The sequence below is a fragment of the Coenobita brevimanus genome, chromosome 71 (genome assembly GCF_032717465.1).
Source record: "Coenobita brevimanus isolate Jiangsu-jjx chromosome 71, ASM3271746v2, whole genome shotgun sequence".
NCBI classification, from domain to species: Eukaryota; Metazoa; Arthropoda; class Malacostraca; order Decapoda; family Coenobitidae; genus Coenobita; species Coenobita brevimanus.
The window spans coordinates 10,542,052-10,556,905 of record NC_137024.1 but is presented as its reverse complement, the minus strand read 5'-3'; positions in this window follow the sequence as shown (position 1 = coordinate 10,556,905).

Genomic DNA, 14,854 nt, shown 5'->3' with positions numbered 1-14,854 from the left:
GAAAATCATTAATAAAATGCAAAATGCAGTTGGACACAGAAACACGCACGAGACAACGATTGTGAGGAGGGGAGTTCAATTAATATACTGGAGAGAGAGAGAGAGAGAGAGAGAGAGAGAGAGAGAGAGGAACAACTTCCCTTTAAAGAGAGCATGCCAGGTAACACGCATACATGAGTCAGGGAATTATATAGTATGGCCGGTGCGGCTTTATCAAAACCTGGATGCAACCCCAGTGAACCCACCATCACCATTTGTTTCTCACCACCGTAACTGCCAGCACGATGGAGGAAAAAAAAAAAAAAAAGAGGTAAGAAGGAAAAAAAAAAGATAATCGGAGCAAAGAGCAAAGAAAACATCCATCCGCTCTCCTTCATATTGAAAACTACTGTAGTGTGGGAATCATAACAGATGCTGACAACCATTGACCTTATCCTGTGACCTTGACCTTTGACTGGTTCTCAAAATCGAATCTCATCATCCTTAGCATTCCGTGAACTTTTTCACCAAGTTTGGTCTAAATTGGATAAAATCTTTTTAAGTTGGCCTTTCCACGTGATCTTGACATTTGACCGATGATACTCAAAAAGATACGTCAAACCCTTGCTTCACCATCAGTTATTCTTCTAAATTTGGTTTAAATCACATAAAAAAACTTCTGTTTATTTCGTTTACCTGCATACATACATGGGTCTAATTTTTTCCTCGCTTTGTGACCTTAATCTTTGACAGATTGTTACTGTTTAAGTTGACCTTACCATGTGACCTGGAACTTTGACCAACTGTTCTCAAAAACAATAGGTCACACCCCTTTAGGTACCCTCAACCCTGTCACCGAGTTTGTTTAAACTGTAACAGACCTGTGTGAGTATAATAGTACACTACAACTCGGTCCCTTAACCGCATCTCGGCCACTTACTCGACTACAACTCTGCCACTTACGAAGTCAGACAGTGACTGAAAAGTTTATATGCCTGTCAGTACCTGGAAATTGTGTGTAAGATTTAATTGGTGAGAGACATAAATGGGAAAGAAAATGAAAATAGAAGAAAAGTACCCATACCCCACATACGGTACATAAGGTTTTATTGGTGGAAAAAATAAATGGTGGGGGAGATTGTCATGAACTGTGAACTGTTTATGGGAAATATGCTGAAATGTGGAAGAGATTGTGAGATTGGTCAGAAAGAAGAATCTTGCCGACATTAATGAGGCTGGTGATGAATGGTGAGGGCTGGAATCAACTAATGTTAGCGGATGATGCTGTGCAGACTATTTCAGAATTCTTTAAACGTCTGTGAGTATGGGTCGAACAGGTTTAGTAAATGAGGAGCCCATCCAGGCGAATATGTGCTGCCAGTAAAGCCACACGTTCCAATGAAATCTTAGTTAGGTCCCAGTCAGTTTTCAGTTTGGCCTTAGGACCCAGTCAAGTTTAGTTCCCAGTCAGGATCCAGTAAGATTCCAGTCTGATCCCAATCAGGTCTCTGTTTTTCTAACCAGGTCCCATTCATTTTCCAGTGATGTGCCAGTTGCTGAAGTCGTGGTGGCAGGAATGTCCAGAGGGGGGTCTTTGAAAAATGTGTTTGTCCACATGCCTTTCAGCTGTTGCTGATACTGGGGCAGGGGCCTCCACCACCACCTCCCCACTCCCTTATCCACATCACAGTCTTCTTCTCTCACCCTCTTCTGCTTCCTTCCTCTGTTATATCTCAGCAGTTTTATATTCCCTTCCTAAGACCTTCAATCTGTCTCTTATTCACTCATCTTTAGTTATGTCGTCTTTGTCACTGCCTTCCCCATTCCCATTCCCACACGGCTTCATTCTCATACTTGTTTCTTTTCTTCATTTATAATTTCCTTTCTCCCTTGTTTCACATTTCATATTGCTTTAATTTCATCATACACTTCAATTTTTTTTTTTTCACATATGCATGCTTTCTCTGCCTTTCATCTTACTCATTTGGTCTGTCTTTTAGCAGTTTGTATAATTTTGTTTAACGATACTCTTCCTTTCTCTCTCACACCACACGGCTGTTGTCTCTTCCTTTTCCCTACATCTGTTCTACGTTACATCTTTTTTATCAGTGCGTTTCTAAATCCCTTCCCCACACTCCTCTCTGTCCCACTTGATTCTGCTTCCTCTTATCATTCTTCTTCATTGTTGTCGCTCTTCGTTCATCCTCTTTTATATATTTCTTCCTTCGACTTCTTTTAGATTTCTCTGTTAAATCATCTTCCTTTATGCCTTCATTCTTTGTGTCATTTTTCTGCTTTCTATGCTAATTCTTCGTCGTACTTTCTTTGATTCATATTTTTCTTTTTTATTCACTTCCTCATTTATATTTTCCCTCTTCTGTTTCATCATCCTGTTCCCTCGCTTGCCTTTTCTCACTTTTCTTTCTTATATTTTCCTTTTTCCTTTATTATCAGTTTTCATGTGCCTTCCCTCTTCTCCTGACTCGCATCCCGGGAAAGTTTCTTCCTATTTTCACCCCCTTATTTCTTCTCCCAGTTTTCTGTTTACCTGCCTGCCAAAACGCTCGGCAGAAGTGTTGTGTTTTCCCGAATGAATCGTCTTTGCATAAAACGTGGGACTGGGGGTAGCTGTGGCGGAAAAATAACAGGGACATTTACAAAATCCGTAGGAGAAGAATGATGGGAGAAAAAGAATAAAAGAGACTGAGAGAGGAAAGAAGAGAAAGGGGCAAGAGAGAAGAGAAAAGAAGAGAAGAGAAGAGAGAGAGAGAAAAAATAAAACTAGAAAAACAGAGGAGAGAAGAGTGAGAGGAGAGGATAGATGGGAAGGGAAGGGAACGTGAGGGGAGGGGAGGGAAAGGAGGGAGAATGAGTCATCGAAAGAGGGGGGTGGAAGAATGGAGAAATAGATGAAAGAAGACAAAGTGAATAAAAAGACAACAGATAAGGAGTCTTATGGAAGGACATGAAGATAGCTAATAGAAAGAGAGGAGAAGAGAAGAGTAGGCAAACCCAGGTTCTTATACTATGACTTATGGCTCGTTAGTCTGTGCGATCTTAACCTTACGCATATCCAGTAGTCAGAAGATGTAGGATCCATATTTTCCCTGAACATAATAAGAGGTAAAAGGCCGAAACATTAGTGCAGGAAAAACAGGAATGAATTTCATATTTCAAATTATGGTGAAGTCCGTAACAAAATCCAGATAGGTATCTGATTCTTTAAATACACATCGTCATTATCAGTCCGTTTCACAGTAAAGAATTAGTGTGTAAAAACTGCACGTGTTATGAATATGCCAAATAAATGATATTAATTTAACAGGTGACCTTTTGCTTAGAGTCTATCATGCAAAATAACACAAAAATATCGTGTTCTGGTAGTACTGTGAAATATTTTCATGTTAGTTATTTCAGTGGGATTTTTAAAATATTGTTTTGTCACGATCAGGTGACTATTAGTTGTAGGAGAGACCTTTCGAACAAGGAGAGTCAAGTTATAGTCAGTATTAATCTTCTCACTAGCAAATGTGTCTTTCTTAGCTTAGTGTAATCATCCAGAGATAAGCTGGGTGAAGTAAAAATATGCACTACCATGACGCAGGGAATAACTCAGCCAATACTCTGACGTCATATTTTAATATAATTCCTGCTACCATTAGGCAAGATTTTTCAGTTAAAGAAGCACGTAAGTGAAGGTTTTTGAATACTTCATCAATACGTTCACAACCATGGCGTCCTTTGTGTCATAGTCTTGCTGTCGCCAAACAATTTCATGCACTTTACAGAACACCTGCCGTTATGAAGGTGTAAACGAAACGTTCCTGGGCGAAATATAATTGTGTGGTGGGTGTAGGAAGGAAAATACCATCATAGCTTGTAGTCAGCGGGTCCTTTACTCACTGTCAATAAGTATTGTGGTGTTAGCTGGAAAAAATACTGGAGTTGTCTGCACCATAACATAATTAGTTTTAACTGTAATAACACACCCAGGCTCCTTTACTCACTTTCAAATGCATAAAAACGTCTGGCTTTAGCTGGAATAGATACTAGAGTTGTTCCGACCGTGAGAGGCTTAATGCAGGATACCCTTAACCTATTTAGTCAGAGACCATTCCTAACATGAATGTAATGGTATGGTGATAGAATATTGAAAAGGAATCACCGTGCTGAAACGTCATAACGTCTGACTTTTGGTTTAGAACGATGTATGTATATGTAGATGGATTGAGGCGTCTGGCAATATATATATATATATATATATAGATATATATATATATATATATAGATATATATATATATATATATATATATATACTTAGGCTGCTTCCCCCAAAGAGAGGGAGGTAGCCTAGACAGGACGACACACTCCCAATTTACTCATCCGCTCAAACACATTCATTCGCATCTTAGCCCCAAAGGAGAGAAGGGACAGATCCTCACTGCACCACACCACACGAGGGTCAACTGCGTAGTGCAATCAGTGACATCCGCAGCAGGGCCCGACAGCGGAGCTGGTTTGCCCCTGCCACATCATAATAGACCCATCCCCTTACCCGCACCTGACTTGATTAACTGGTCAGACCAAATGCGGGAGAATATCCCCTCAGGGCTGTATCATCATTTATTCAATCACAGTTTCTCTCCATTTATTTCTGTCATGCACAGCTACTCTTCCTTGGTCAACAGACATCCCTCTCGCATCCAAAGCTCTCTTCACACTGTCCATCCATCCTATTCGTGGTCTCCCTTTCAGCCTTACATCTCTCATATCAGATCTAGTTATCTTTTTCACCAATCGCTCATTATCCATTCTCTCCATATGCCCAAACCATCGCAACACCCCCTGCTCAACTCGATCAGCCATCTCCAGAACAACTCCAGTTCTCCTTCGCACTTCATCATTTCTCACTCGATCCATACGCGTCACTCCACACATACTCCTCAGACACCTCATCTCCATTACATTCAAACTTTTCCTCTCTGCTACACCCATATTCCATGTTTCAGCCCCATATAACGCAGTCGGTACCACAACACCCTCATACAGCCTTTTCTTTACATCCAGTCTAAGTGAACGAATTCTAAACACTTTTTGCATTCCTCACAGCACCTATCCTACTTCATTCATTCTGAACTTCACTTCTGCATCTATTCTTCTCATTAACCTATATTTTTTTCTCATTCACCTATATATCTTGTCATACATTTAGGCTACACACACACACACACACACACACACACACACACACACACACACACACACACACACACACACACACACACACACACACACACACACACACACACACACACACACACACACACACACACACACACACACACACACACACACACACACACACACACACACACACACACACACACACACACACACACACACACACACACACACACACACACACACACACATTATTTTTTTTTTCATGCACCTATTTTTCTTATTATACATTTACTCTACATTTTGCCCCTTACACATACACATCCTGTCATACAGTTATACTTAATCATATACCGTATATACATAAAATTTCTGTCGTGTACTTAGTTAAACACTATACTTTCCTCACAATCTCTGCATGTTAAAAAAAAAAAAAGTCATCGAGACGTATCGAAACTAAGCTGTGCACTATGGAATACGCTGAGAATCATCATCATCTTAGCTAATTCTGCAACTTGAATTGTCCGATGTCTTTTTTTTTAATGCAAGGAAGAAGGAACCAAAGGCCAGAACCCTGTAAAATTGTTCTCTTCAAGAAAAAATAAAGACAAGTTAATAAAGAACCAAATTCAAGATCCGTTCATTTCGAGATGCCTGGACACTCTGTCTTTAAAAGACTGGAGGTCGTAGGAAGTAGGATATACACAGAGGAACATAGTTCCAGAGTTGACTTGTTGCATACATGAAGGACTAGGAGTAACCGTTAACTCCTGCATTAGAGAGTTAGACAGAAAAGCGACAAGAGTTTGCTGCTAGACAGGTGCTACACACCATCCGAAGTGATGCAGGGATGCACACAGACAGTTCAGAGGAGCATTGACCATTGCAGTAGCTATGGAAAAGAGATAAAGATGCAACAGTGCGAGGAAGAGACAGAGACTGAAGGATACCGGTAAGAAGAGGAGAGTTAATGAGACGAAAAGTCTTTGACTCCACCTTGTTAAGAAGAGCTGTTTGTGAGGAGCCTCCCCACACATGAGAGTTGTACTCTGCACGGGGGCGAATAATATCCGTGTATAAAATCAACAACTGTGCAGAGGTATAGAAGGCACGGAGTCAGATTAGCATACTTAATCTCTTGGAAGCAGAGTTTACAAGAGGGGTAATATGATCTTCCCAAGATAAATTCCGAGAGAATGAAACCCAAGTATATTTAGAGATGATGCAGGACTGAGTTGGTTGTTGTTAAAAATTAGAGGATACTCTTGTGGTAGATTTTGATGGGTCGAAACTAGGTTTATGCGGCATAAGAAAAAGTAGGGTTTCTTTAACTCCAGTCAGAGAAATGAGCCAGGTTAGGTATTATGTGTGCCACAGACTCATCCCTTGGTTGTCGAGGTAACTGCTGAGATGGACGCTGCGGGGATCAGATAGGAAGGTAAAGGGTGGTCTTCAGCATATGAGTGTAGAGGGTTAGATGAACAGCATAGAAGGTCACTGATGAATAGAAAAGAAGAGTTGGTAATGGGACAGAGCCCTGAGGAACACCACTACTGATAGCTCTAAGAGAACAAATGTAACAGTCTATTACAGCAGCTATAGAACGACCAGAAAGGAAACAAGAAATAAAGGCATATATAGAAGGATAAAAACCGTTAGAGGGCAACATGGAAATTAAAGATTTATTCCAGACTCGATCGAAATCCTTTGATGTATTACGTGTAATCATTACATATTTTAACTAATCGTCTTAGGTTATTTATACTGAGTTGAGAAATAAATCGATTTGTTGGGACTTCTCTGAAACATGTGTACACAGTACAAACACATGTAGCTCAGTACCTGACTATCAGGGTTGGTGCATGACACCTCTGATCTTCTGACCTCATTATGACCTTTTTTATTTTAATTTACATCTTTAAGTTCTTCAGAGGGAACAGCCATTTTGACTTCACTAGCAACAGACAAGATTTTGTACCCCAAGGTTCAGTTTCCAAAGGCACTTAAATTTCAATACCCACAGGTTCTTAGCACATCTTATATTAGAGCAGGCCTGACCTCTGCCGTGGCTAATTGCTGAGAATTACGGACCATGAATTGTTAGGATATGTTATAGTGGTGTAGAGGGAGGGTTGTTTCATGCTGTTTCCCCGATATTAACCAACATTCCATCCTATTCATGTTTCAGATTAGCCCGGAATTACAACTACGACTACTACTGCTACTTGAGAGAGAGTTAAACTGGCACCTCAGTCTTCATTTCCTGAACTCTCCTGCTACTAAGTTCTATTTCTTCTCCTGTGTTTACATACTGTAGTTCAGTCTCTCCTCATATATATATCTCTTCCATCACTGCCTCATTCCCTCCCACTTTCCTCCACTACTCTGCTTCATTCCGCTTTTTTCTTTTTTCCAGCAGTCTTGCATGCCAAGTTAACTATAGTACACCTTTCTATCTATCTATTCCTCTTATCAGGTCTGACCCACCTGAAGTCTCTTCCTACTCACTGCTATCTTTCCTCAGTTCTCTCCTGGACCTTGGATCCATCTTCCACTTCCCTCCACTCCTGCCTTTCCACCTCTACATCCCAACATCCTGGCTCCTGCAAGAAATGCTGTGGAGTGCTGGTGAAATTGCCTTCCTTCCTGCCACTTACTGATGTGAGGCACAGGGGAGGAGTGGGGAGGAAGGGCAGGGGTTACGAAGAGGGAAGAAATGTAGACCAAAAAAAGCTGATGGAAGAAGAAGGAAAAAAAAAAATGGGGAAAGAGGGGTAGGAACATGATAGATAAGGAAACATAAGAATATAAGATAAGACGATCACAGCAGCAAGTGATTTGGCCCAGAGTAGGCAGTTCCTGTTAGTCGGTATTACTAAACTACCCCAAGGCAAGAGTAGCAAAGAACACGGTGCCCCCCACCCCCTTCCCCTTCCCCACCGGCTCACCAAACCCTCCAAAGGAAGTTGGTAGGAAACAGTGAAAAGGAATACCTTACTGTATAAAACAATTGACTTTGAAATTATATAATAAAGAAAAACAGATACTATAGCACCTCAGTGTAAGCTGGTAAAATATCGCCATCTTGTCGTAAGTGACTTCGTGACGTGGATGAATCTACATCTCATTTTTAATTTTCAGTAATTTTGCCAGTGTTTATCTACAACCTCTCCTGTACAGTGCAACAACCACCTTGTAACTTGCTAGACTCACCCAGTTTTTATTTCCTTAACTTTTAACTTACACGATTCTCAAAGATTTAAACAAAGGTGACAGCAGTTAGGCTGATTGTTTCACAGGTCCTCTACCGTACCCTATTATCAAAGTAGTATATATCTATACCACCTAGTTCTCATCCACTAGTCCACCACAGTACTCTGTTACCAATGTACTTATACCACCCTGTTATCATCCTCTGGTCCACTACCGTATTCTGTCACCAAAATTGTGCTTATACCATCTACTGTAGTTCTCATCTAAAATAAAATTCATCTATTGGAACTACGGTTACTGTCTTAGTTTTGTTCTGGCTTCTCGTTACCAATACTTCACTAGTATATCCTTCATATATTGTTGAGAGAATGGAGGATGACAACTGAGTGCAGAAGGTGAAACGTGTGGAGGTCGGGGTTAGGCTGCGAGAAGCAGACCGGAGAAGTCCTGGGACGAGGTCAGTGTGTGACTCCAGGGATAGGGACTTAACTGGGAGACTGCCAGAGATCGAAGGGCGTGGAAAGCCGCCATTAGGTGACCAAAACCGACGCATGGAAGCTTGTTGGAATCCTTATAAACGATACGATACGATATGACGAATATGGGCGTCTCATTTAAGTCACCTTTTGCTCGTTGCCTTCCCAATGTGTTTATAAATCATCCTTTGATCATCATCTCTCCTGTGTGCCATTTAAACCACCCTTTGCTCGTTGTCTCTCCAGTGTGTGCATATTCAACCTAACCCATTCAGTACGAGGACATTTTTTTCATTTTAGTCTCAGTACCAACAGACGGTTTTACTGAATGATAATATCGAAAATCTAGTACAGAAAGTGTTAAGTAAGGCTTTACTGTATTCAACCTCTCTAGTTCCAGAAGTCTGTCCTAAGCTGAATAAAACTGTGTGGAAATGGTAAGAATATGATAAAAAGTAAATGAGCGGATTCAAGGGGTTAAGCCAGTGTTGATGTGACAGGAGGAGGTAGTGAATGTGTGAGGAGGAGGAGGAGGAGGAGGGGGAGGGGGGAAAGAATATAGGAGTAAGTATGGGTAAAAATTAAGGTTTGCGTTTGGGAGGTGGTACTGAGAGAGAGAGAGAGAGAGAGAGAGAGAGAGAGAGAGAGAGAGAGAGACTAGCCCTGGTGTGTACAGGTTGGGCAACAATAAAGCCTCGTGTGTCAATACGGTCGTGCGGGATGAGGCTTGTACATACACTGGATTGCGACAAACGTACCCCTCCCCCTCATGTAAAAAAGAAAGAGATACTAAGCAAGGGAATAAAAAGAAAACGAAAACGAAGAATAATAATGAGAGAATGGTGACTACACTTGATACTGCAAAAGCGCCCATGTTTCGTTTGAAAAATACACAACGCTGTGACACTGACACATAAACGCAATGTAGCCAGATATACGGAAATATCAGAGCTTGATTTTACCTTTTTGTGGATGACTTTTGCATTGAATGGACGTGTTTTGGAAACTTTTGGCTGCTGTTTTATTTTTTTGTACATTAGTAAAGAGTGTTCCAAGCCTTTCGCACAATAAAGTAAACGGTGTGGCCTCATGGATGATGAAGCACAAATACCCACCCACCCACCCTGACCCACCCACCTCTCAACTTGATGTATCTGTGTCTGGGTGTGGTGTTCACCTCACCACAACCTCGTAACTCACATGATATGGCAGGAAAGTAGACAGGCCCAACCTGTCACGTTTATCTTCTCTGATTACGTGCCTCACACGAGTTCAGAGCTCCTTACCCATGATATTTCTGTTCAGTTTTACAGTCAGAAACAAAACAAAGGTTCGTCAGCGGCTCCATTGCATCAAAATCCTACTTGAGGCATGTTCGTCACTTTCCTTGCTGACACATTGTATGAAAGAGAATCATCCGTGGACAGAGAAACAGGTCAAACGTCGCTTAGTGAACTAATATTAGACAGCAACGGAAACAGAGACGCAGAAGTGGTGTTAGAAGAGGCAAACTTTAGTTCGCTACTATACCTAGAAAAGTTAGATTAATGGTACATTATGGTTGACATGGAGCCTCTGTGGTACAGTGGTAGAGTGTGCGTTTCGTACACGGGTGAGCCAGGGTTCGCGCCCCGCCAGGGTAATAAACTTTGGGAGGGTTCTCCCGGCCACGTACTGCATTGGCGGACACCAGGGGTGCTGTGGTTGAACCAGTGTCGCTTACTATTAAAGTATGCTTGCACCCAGTCGGCTTGCGCGGGCCGATTACACTTGGTTCACAGACTACACACACATCCAAAGCCACTCCAACACTACAATTACACTAACAAGCACTTCTCACCCTACATACAATCTCTACTAGACAGCCTAAGCCACTTGGTAGAGATACATTGGCTGTATCGTCCCGACGTCGGTTGGGGTAGGCCGGTCCTGCAGTGGATACTCAAACGGCTGATGATGATGATGATGATGGTTGACATATGACCGGAAACACAGAAAGATATGCAGGCAAACAAAATATATTTGGCACTATGATATACAAACATATATATATATACATACATACATGGATGTGTGTATGTATGTATGTATATATATATGTTTGTATATATATGTATATATGTGTCAATATATATATATATATATATATATATATATATATATATATATATATATATATATATATTTGCCTTAATGACCAGAGGCTTCGGCCTCAATGGTCGATAGGCAAAAAAAAAAAAAAAAAAAAAAAAGTTTCTGTTAAAGAGTTACTAGGACGAAATATCTATAGAAGAATAGCAATAACTGGATTTAATCCAAATGCAGTTAGACGCGGAGATACAGTAGTGCATTAGCACTTGTTGTGTTGTTCAGTTTTCTGTGTTGCCTGGCTCAGATGCATAAAGGCTAAATGTATTGTTTAAATCAAGACCTATTTATTTTGTTTTGAGTCACACCTTGTAGGTACAAAAATATAATTATATTATCAAATGTCCTCTAGAAATGAGTAATTTTGCATGGACTATTTCCCTTAAGGAAGTAGAGATTTCAGTGTTACTTCATTGTAAATGCCATCCTGCCTTTTTTAAATACCTTTGTTTTCTGGATTTTTTTTTTCTTCGTATGTCTGGGATATCATAAACACTTCGCAAGAAATAAATAATGTTTTAGACGTTGAGATCCTTTCTTTTTTATGAGTTTTTCATGCATAGTTTAAATTAAGTAAATCAGTACCAGTCTCTTTCTGATAATGACAAATGAGTACAACGAAATATTCTGAGTAAAAAAGCATACTATAAAATATTTTTTTGCACGACTGTCCCGACCAAAGGAACTTCGGAGTTTTTCCAGTGAAATGAACAGATGCTCAATGATTCATATTGTTTGATAACGTCATATGAGTTGGAGATATATGGCAACTCAGTGAATCAGTATATACGTGAAATTTGTCTGATACAATGTTGATATTGTCTTTCCGGCATGAAAAATGGTGTCATGAATAAATAACATTGTATGGCACTGAAACACTGATACTTAAACATACTGTTCTTGGATAAAGAGAAACACTTGAGTGAATACCTCGTCATTCTTTTATGAAATAGGGAGGTCTATTTGCTTCTGCCGTCCATCCTCCCTCCACCTATTAAAATGTATACCGTGCCTACTGCATCAGATATTCCTGTTTATTATTAAATTTAATGATTAAGTGCATGCAGGGCAATCATTTCAGCCAACATGCAGCCCTTATTAGGAGTGAATATTGATTCTATGAAATTAGGTAGCGATGTGTATATTCAATTAGTGTTTGACGTTATGCTGATATTATTAAATCTCTCTCTCTCTCTCTCTCTCTCTCTCTCTCTCTCTCTCTCTCTCTCTCTGTGCGATCGAGCGCGAGCGCACGAGTGTGTGTGTGTGTGTGTGTGTGTGTGTGTGTGTGTGTGTGTGTGTGTGTGTGTGTGTGTTAAAATCTTTTTTCATATTAATTTTCATCACACCCGTGTTCCATCACCCTCCTTCACCACCACTACAGTGACCCTTCCCACAAACTGGACAGCAGAACACAGTCACATGTCCCACCTTACCATAAACAACACTCCCCTACCACACACACACACACACACACACACACACACACACACACACACACAAAATCCTAGGTGTAACATACATCAGTGTCATTTAAACACCACATCACAAACATTAAAAATAAAATAACACCAAGACTCAATGCTTTGAGGTCACTTGCCCACACAACATTCGGACACAACAAAGAAACCACCACCACAGTATACAAACAATACATACGTTCAGTGAGTTAACTTTTACTTGGTCGTGGTGTAGTGGTATGCTGCCTGGCTCTCACCTGAGAGTCCCGGGTTCGATTCCCAGCATATTGGTAATTTATCAGATGATTTTTCCTGTGTACAGTACAGGTTTCTCTCTTCATTCTCTTCGTTGAGTGATGAATTATGCAAGCCCTGCCTGGGCTTCTATCCTCACCAAAACACACTACAATGCTCTACAGACCATACAGAACAAGGCCCTAAAAATAACCACATGCTGCACAGCTACTACACCCACATACCACCTACATCAAGAAACCAAAGTCCTCAAAGTCAAGGATCACCTAAACGTGAGAGGCACTCAGTTTCTTGCTGCAGCCTCCACAAACCCACAACATCCACTATATTACATGGCAGCACATCCACCCACACCAAGGAACATCAAAACAACACCCAGCACACGATACCATACACAAATACTGTCATCTCTCCCCCCTCGCCCACCTCAGACCAGCTTCCAGAAGCATATCCACACTCAGATCACTCGCCGCTCCATTCAGTCACTTAAAGACAAAATACAGCTGCATGCACGGCCTCCTGACATCCACCCTTCTGAATCCTATCTCTCTCGTGAGGACAGGGTCCACCTGGCCAGGCTGAGATGTGGGCACCATCCAGCCCTCTTAAGCTACCAGAAGAGGCTGGATGACTACGTCACTGATGCCTGTCCACGATGCGACACAGCACCCCATACTATTAAGCACAATATGGAAGATTGCATTGCACACAATCACCTACGCCAACAACACAACATACACTCTTTGAGAGCTCTGTGGGAAAGCCCGGTCTCGGCCATGGCCTTCCTAAGGGACTCGGGGCTGTTCGGCCAGACTGCCTAGGGAACAACTACTACTACAACTACTCAAGGAAGATTAACATCATCCCTATAAAATATCTTTAACCAGTTCACTACCACGGGTTTCCTTCTTCACTCGGTTTACCGTGAGTGGATGTCATTGAACAGTGGAGGGACGACTCGTAGTGTGTGGGTTAAAATCACTTTATTAACCCCTCCGCTGTGACAATGATTTTTTTATTTTGTCTTACGCATGGCATTTTATTCAATAAAGGAAAGACCACTTATTGAAAATGTTACACCTGAAGCAACCATATATCCAGCGAAGAATAATGAAATTAAGTATGTATTTAACAAGAACTCTGTAACTGTCCTGTGGACAGTCACTAGGCTCAATCTACTGTTTCTCACAATGACCTTGACTCCATTGGGGAGATTTGGATTGTTTTTTTCTATCAGCAGTGGCCCATACCAGACCGCATAACCTAAGGTTTTCAGATTCCTTCTGCAGCTAGCATTGAAATTACTCCAGTAGACACGACCAACTTATCTCGTTCACAAAATAATTCTGATATGACTCTATCTGATGTGCCATTCCACTGCGCATAAAGGATTTGGATTTTTTTTTTTCTATCAGTTCCGGTTCTCCTGGAATCGTCGCGAGACTCTGAGGCGGGAATAATAATAATACCAGCGAAAACAATAAGCTATATTCTGTAATTATATTCCTGAAATATTTTTGAACAGGTGACGGTCTGATTCCATCTGTTGTGCCTAAGTGTTCTGCTAGGCCTCGGGAACGGGCTATGTAGTTTATGCCCAGAGTCTGGTGTGTGTGAGAGAGAGAGAGAGAGAGAGAGAGAGAGAGAGAGAGAGAGAGAGGATCATCAGCTACATACATAGAGAATGCCTTAGGAATGTTTGAGCACATGCTGGGTTTCTTTCTTTGTTCTTGATGAAAGCCATTTTAATGCCTGCAGTCATCTAGTGAGAAGCCATGTATATACAGTACATTCAAGTTTTCTCTCTCTCTCTCTCTCATATATATATATATATATATATATATATATATATATATATATATATATATATATATATATAGATGTATGTATGTATGTATATGTATATGTATATTGTTACGGAACAGAGAGAGATAATGAACACTTCAAGTGAGAATACTAAAATCACTACTGTCCCGCAAAGTTCCAGGTTCAAAACAAAAGAGTTAGGTAAAATTACAAGTTAAAGTTTAATGCTCAAACTAACAACTAAACATTCAGGACTCATAAGGATAATGTAATGGCAAAAAACAGTTTAAATATATGGTTAACTGCAATAGCCTCTATTAACGCGAAATTAGCAA